Source organism: Malurus melanocephalus, unplaced genomic scaffold, assembly GCF_030028575.1.
Source record: "Malurus melanocephalus ecotype Western Australia unplaced genomic scaffold, MMel_1.1 scaffold_386, whole genome shotgun sequence".
NCBI classification, from domain to species: Eukaryota; Metazoa; Chordata; class Aves; order Passeriformes; family Maluridae; genus Malurus; species Malurus melanocephalus.
Window position 1 is genome coordinate 109,921 of NW_026623618.1, and position 5,895 is coordinate 115,815.

Here is a 5,895-nt window from a genome sequence, read left to right on the forward strand (position 1 = left end):
TTTTTTTTTTTGCGGTGCTGGAGGGGTACGTTTCCCTCCCTCCCTCTTTGGTTTTCAAAAGAGTTCCCCCGTCATTACGTAGCAGCCAGATTTTGTTGGGAGTTTTCCAGCGTAAGAAACACGTGATTGGCGGGGGAGGAAGGGAGGGGGAAGGAGGTGTCAACTCATCCTCACCGAAACTCGCTCGGGCCGATACACACCTGTCCGGCTTTAGTCACCCGGCTTCAGCGCCGAGCGGGCACATGACAGAGCGCGGCCCGGCACACAGCCCTGGATTCGAGGAAGGCACCTGACCCCCTGTTCGTCACAGCCCTGGAAAGCCCCCTTCACCCAGCTATTGGCTATTCTGCTTGGGTTGCTCACACTTTGTTTTTTYCCACAAAAGCTTGGGGGAAGGGAAGAGAGAATCTGCTTTATTCCAGCACAGAGTGGAAAAATTTTCCGCACTCTCAGATTTCTGTGGGACAGGGAAGCYACCCTGGTCCAACAGTGACAAGCAGAGCTCTGCCACCGACAGAATGCCAGGATTTCCAAGTTTTATCTCCTGCAGCCTTAATGCAAACAGTCTCTTACAACCAGATAAACAATTCAGCAAGGCTACTGYTGTTCCTGTTGCTAGGTGAATACACATACACACCTGTAGTGCTGAACCAAAGAAGTCTGCTGAAACCTCAYAGCTCTCTTTACTGCCACTGTGATCCCCCTGCCAKYCCTCAWATTCTCCTAACTAGGTAATGACGCCTTTAAAATGAAATCTGAAAAAAAAACAAAGGTACCATGGGCAGGGCACTTGCTTTTAACTGATTACAAAGACATCTACAATATGCTTAATTGCATACACAATCACATGCAAGCCTTTGCAGAGTCATATCTTACTTCAAGCTGTTCTACAGAGAGGATAATAACTGACAGAGTAACAGATCAAGAGTAGAAATAGCAATGCAAATGACAAATATGTATGTCCACAGGCAAACATACAAATAGATACAGCAAAGGCTAAACAGAGGCCTCCCCTGGTTTTCCTTAATTAAACAAGAGCCACTTAAGAAAGGTTAAAAGCAAAGACTGGAAACTTTACTGGCAYTTGTCCAAATTATTTAGATAGAGCAGTAAGCCGAAACACTGGCATTACTCTTAAATAATATTCTCTGAAGCACTGCATTTAAGTAATAGCAGTACATTTTCTCCAGGGCTACAATTCACACACAACCTCACAAGCCCATCTGTGCAGATGAGGGGTTGAAGTCTAGAGCTCAGAGKTGCATCTGTGAGAAGCAGCTTGCAGGAGAGGGTCTTTAATCTGGTAACAACTGTTTTCAAGTCCTGCATAACAAGAAACCTTGGAAAGCAAGTGGAATATTTGTGAAATCACAAAACTTGGCAGAGGAAGTAGCAGCACGTCTCTTGATCTTTACTTTAAACTAGATTAACTTTAGAAGACTGTTTTCAGACAGGAATTATGAGAAAGATAACAAGACTTGCAAAATGATAATTTATTTTGAGGAAAATTAAACTTTGCACACACATACAGAATTCCATGGGGAGACTCACATACAAGTCACATTCCCTTTCACCTCCCAGGGAGGGAGAGGGAAAGAGTACAGAAGCAGAGTTTTGAGAGGAAAAAAAATTACTGTTCTCTTCACTTGGAACAAACCCAGCATCTTTTTCATTACTGTTTACTTTTTTCCCTTTCATGAGATCAGCAGGGATATTATTGGAAACAGTAATTCTATAAACGTAGCCAGCCAGCCTGTGCATTAAAATTCTGACTATTTCCAAAGAGACACTCGAGCAGTTTTCAAAAGCAGCTTCCACCAAAACCCTGCTTAGTTCTACAATGGGGAGAACTGAAGCTGCAAGATTGGGTTTGTGGTGGGGGGAAAGCAAGAACCATATAGAAGTTTCTAGTTCAAGCTGACTTTACAGTTTATAGACAGAATAAACAGTACTACTACTACTACAAAAAAAAAAAAAAAAAAAAAAAGGCAGCTTGTTTGTGTAGTCAAGCCATAGCAGAATTCTATGCAGAAATTTGATAGGGAAAAACTGTACCTGTTCTCAGCCTAAGTAGTTTCAGCACTAATTAGCTATGTAAGTACACATGTTCTAAGGAGCTCACATATATTTGTAACCTTTATTGMAGCTATGTTAAGGGCAGATGAAAACATAAGTAGGTGTTCTACATTCAAGTTTACCGTACACTCCTATAACTATAGTCACTTATAATTCGTCCTTGCCTTTTCTTCAAGTAGCATATAAATCAGGGTAATCTGCAAACTTTTATTAAGGTCTAACCTATTCTGTATCCAGCCCTATTAGATCTGTGAATCTTCTCCTTAAAACAAATGAAGTAATTACAAATGATTTATTATTCCCACCCAATTATGAAAGAGTAAAACACACTAAAGCCAAACATAAGTAGATTATACCATATTCTTCATCAGCATACACTTGCTAAATCCTTAAATACCACCTAACGAAAATATGTTCCGCAGTTTTGGAATTAGAGGAATTTCAGCAATTACATGAACTCTAGGTCTCCAGATTATTATTTTTGRTCCATTCGCTCCTTATTTTTCATCATCAAGGACCTCAGAAGAAGGAGAAAGCTTTCCTTCTAAGTTCACCATCAATRTCACTATTTTTTGGCAGCTAAGCGAGTGGATGAAAAGATAAGCCACAATAGAAATCATAAGACAAGTTTTTCCATCACTCCTTCATAAGCACCAGTTCCAAAGTACACAGTCCTGCCCTGCTACTGGAGGAGCTGGGGCCTTAAGAAACACGTTTATAAATCATTACAGCTGGATCAAACACAAGCTCAGCTGCTTAGACAGCAAGCCTACCTTAACAAGTCAATCCCCCAAAAATAATAATTTAAAAAAAAAAAAAAAGACTACTACTTACTATAAAGCACTAAGCTGCCAAACTAAGCACACAAACGTCGTGTAGCGCTGCCACCTTGCACGAAGAACCCGCGAGCAAAGAACCCCGGTGGCGCTCACTCAACTCAAGCGAGCCGCCCCAGTCCCCAGGAGGSAAAACGCGGGGAAAAGCGCTCCCCGCCGGCTGCCCGGGATTACCTGCGGCTTCCCGCGCTGGCCCAGCGCTCCCGGTCCGGCCTGGGCGGCCCTGCTGCCCGACTGGCGAGGCACCGCTGCTGCCCGCCCTTSCCGAGCTTTCAAAGGAGGCGGGAAGCGGCGCCAGGCCAATGGCAGCGGGAGCCCGCCCGCCCCGCAGGTGCCGCCTGGGCTCGGCTGCGAGCGGCCGCCGCTGCTTCCAGCTCCCTCCCAGCGGTGTCCAGCTTCGGGGCACCYCTGGAGACAGCAGATTCTTCCTCCAGCCACTCTCTTTTCACTCCCCGACACTTACAAACCCGTGATTATTGCCTCCCGTTTGTCTAACCTTGGTGCTTTACACAGTTTACATTCCTCAAAAATTGCTATATTAGCTGTTTTCATAACCAACAGCTAGGCAGAGATACTAAGTTTTTCAAACTATTTTTCAAATGCTTATGTGTTATTGAGAACATCCCTAGATAGTTTCAGGGGAAAAAAAAATCTGAAGCTTTGCGAAATTACACTGCCTGCTTAAGCTCATGAGAAAGAAAAAAAGCAACCGACTGGATTTAGACTACAGATTTYTTTTKTTCAACAAAGCAGTAAGTTAAAACAAACTGAACTTTTCCCTCACTATTTCACTTCTACAAGCAGAAAAAGCTCTATCTCAAAGTTATCCTATTTTTCTTCTTTGCATATATTGTGGGATCATAGAGTCATAAAATCATAGAGTGGTTTGGGTGGGAAGGGGACCTTGAAGATCAAGGTCCAACTCGCCTGCAATGGGCAGGGACATCTTCCACTAGACCAGGGATGGGGCATCTACAACTTCCATGGGCMATGTTCCAGTGCTTTACCCTCCTCACAGAGAAGATTTTYTTCCCTAATGGAATTGGGGCSRGGAGGGAGTGTGTCTTCTTGTTTGATTTTGGTAATTCTTTAAGTATTCAAACTATCTGAAATAAGACACACTTCTGAAGCTGTGAAACAAGAGATCTGGTTCAGTTTCTTTAAAYCAGTTTCCCTTATGACTGAAGCCAAAAATTTATTTTCTATCTAAAAGTATATGCCTCCAAAATCACTGTCTCCAGCTTCAGAGAGCTTTCTATAYACAAAAGTGGCATTTCAATAAATGCTTTTCTTGTATGAAGAAGGCTTTGGAAGAAATAGGAAGAGTGCAGGTACTTCCTTGACAGAGGCTGTAGGGGGGAACGGGAGATCAGGAAACAATGAAAACATATTCTCATTTATCATCTCTATATGTATACAAGGTGTATCTAGGAAACTAGATGCAGATGACACCTCTCTGGAGATGTTCAAGGCCAGGTTGGATAGGGTTTTGAGTAATCTGGTCTAATTGAAAGTGTCCCTACCACAGGGATCTTCAAGGTCCTCTTCCAAGCCAAACCATTCTATGATACTAGGAAACAGCATCAAGAAGTATGGGAAATATTCTCAATCTCTTTAGGAAAAGAGGTAACACTTTTGGAAACAACTAGAAGATCAGAAGAATGATGCTAAGCAGCTAAAAAGGCTTATTAAAGCTTTGTAACATCATAAGGATTTCTGAATATGACATTAAATGCATGAAAAGTAAGACAAGACTGCTGCACTGTAACGATTCTCACAAAGTCAACTGACAGGTGAATTAGCCCATTTTTTTTACTACTTAGCCTCATCTCCTATATCTTCTCTTCATGCTCCCAAATAGTTTTCCTCTTTAACTCCTCCAAGCCTATCTTTCCCTTGTAGCTTTCTTTTAATTTCTCAGCCTTGGGAATTTTTTTGCAGCAGGCCATGTTCTGAAACAGACTAGTTGCCCTAAACCTCTGACTATTARACAACATACTCTTCAAGAGAAAGTTTATAGGGCTTTACCCAGTAATGCAAAAYAGAAACCCATAAATTTTAATATAAACTGAACATAAGCTGAGTCAAATCAATAGATCAAACAATAAGCYGACCAATAGATCAATAGATGATCTCTATTTGTCTCTCTGTGTGTGCTTTTTCTATGATGAAGAATTTTATCTGATTCAGCTGGAAAGAAGAAAAAAATAGAGGGAAAGGGAAGTTAGATGTAAATGAGCAATACAAAGCTGCAATGATTTACTCCTCCCCATTGAAGTTTATAAGCAATATAATTTTTGCATCATTATCTTAYATTTTAGGATTCTATTAGTATGAGGACATTTTTTTAGAAAAAATTATTTTTAAACCTAAGCARCTGACACAGTTGCCTGAGGGACAGGTGGCCTACTTAAAAAACAAGTGAYTGCTGTTATCATCTAAATGTAAATTCAGTGTGAAACACATGGAGAGTTCTATCATAGTAGAGTAACCTCTTGTCTAATCTGCTGTTCTGGCTCTGGTAGCAAACAATGCAAGAAGCTTCAAAAGAGGCACAACGGCAATATCAGAAAAAGCTGGGAAAAGGAYAGAAAGGAGCAAAGCATCATTCTGTCCTAGGTGCTAATCTACTTACCCTTCCAAAGAGAAGAATGGAAATATTAAAGTTGGAAAAGACCTCTAAGATCATCAAGTCTGACCATCCACCTAGCACCACYACCATGTTCACCATTAAACCATGTCCTCAAGCWCCACATCCACACACTTTGTGAACACTTCCAGGGATGTTGCTTGTACCACTTCCTGGGCAGTCTATTCCAATACTTTATAACCCTTTTCATGAAAATTTTTTCCTAATATCTAAGATAAACCTCTTSCAGTCCAATGTGAGGATATTTCCTTTTGTTTTCTTTCTGCATAGCACAAYAGGAGATGCATTTTCTCCTTTTAAATAAAAAGACCAGCAACCAACAAGTAAATTTTA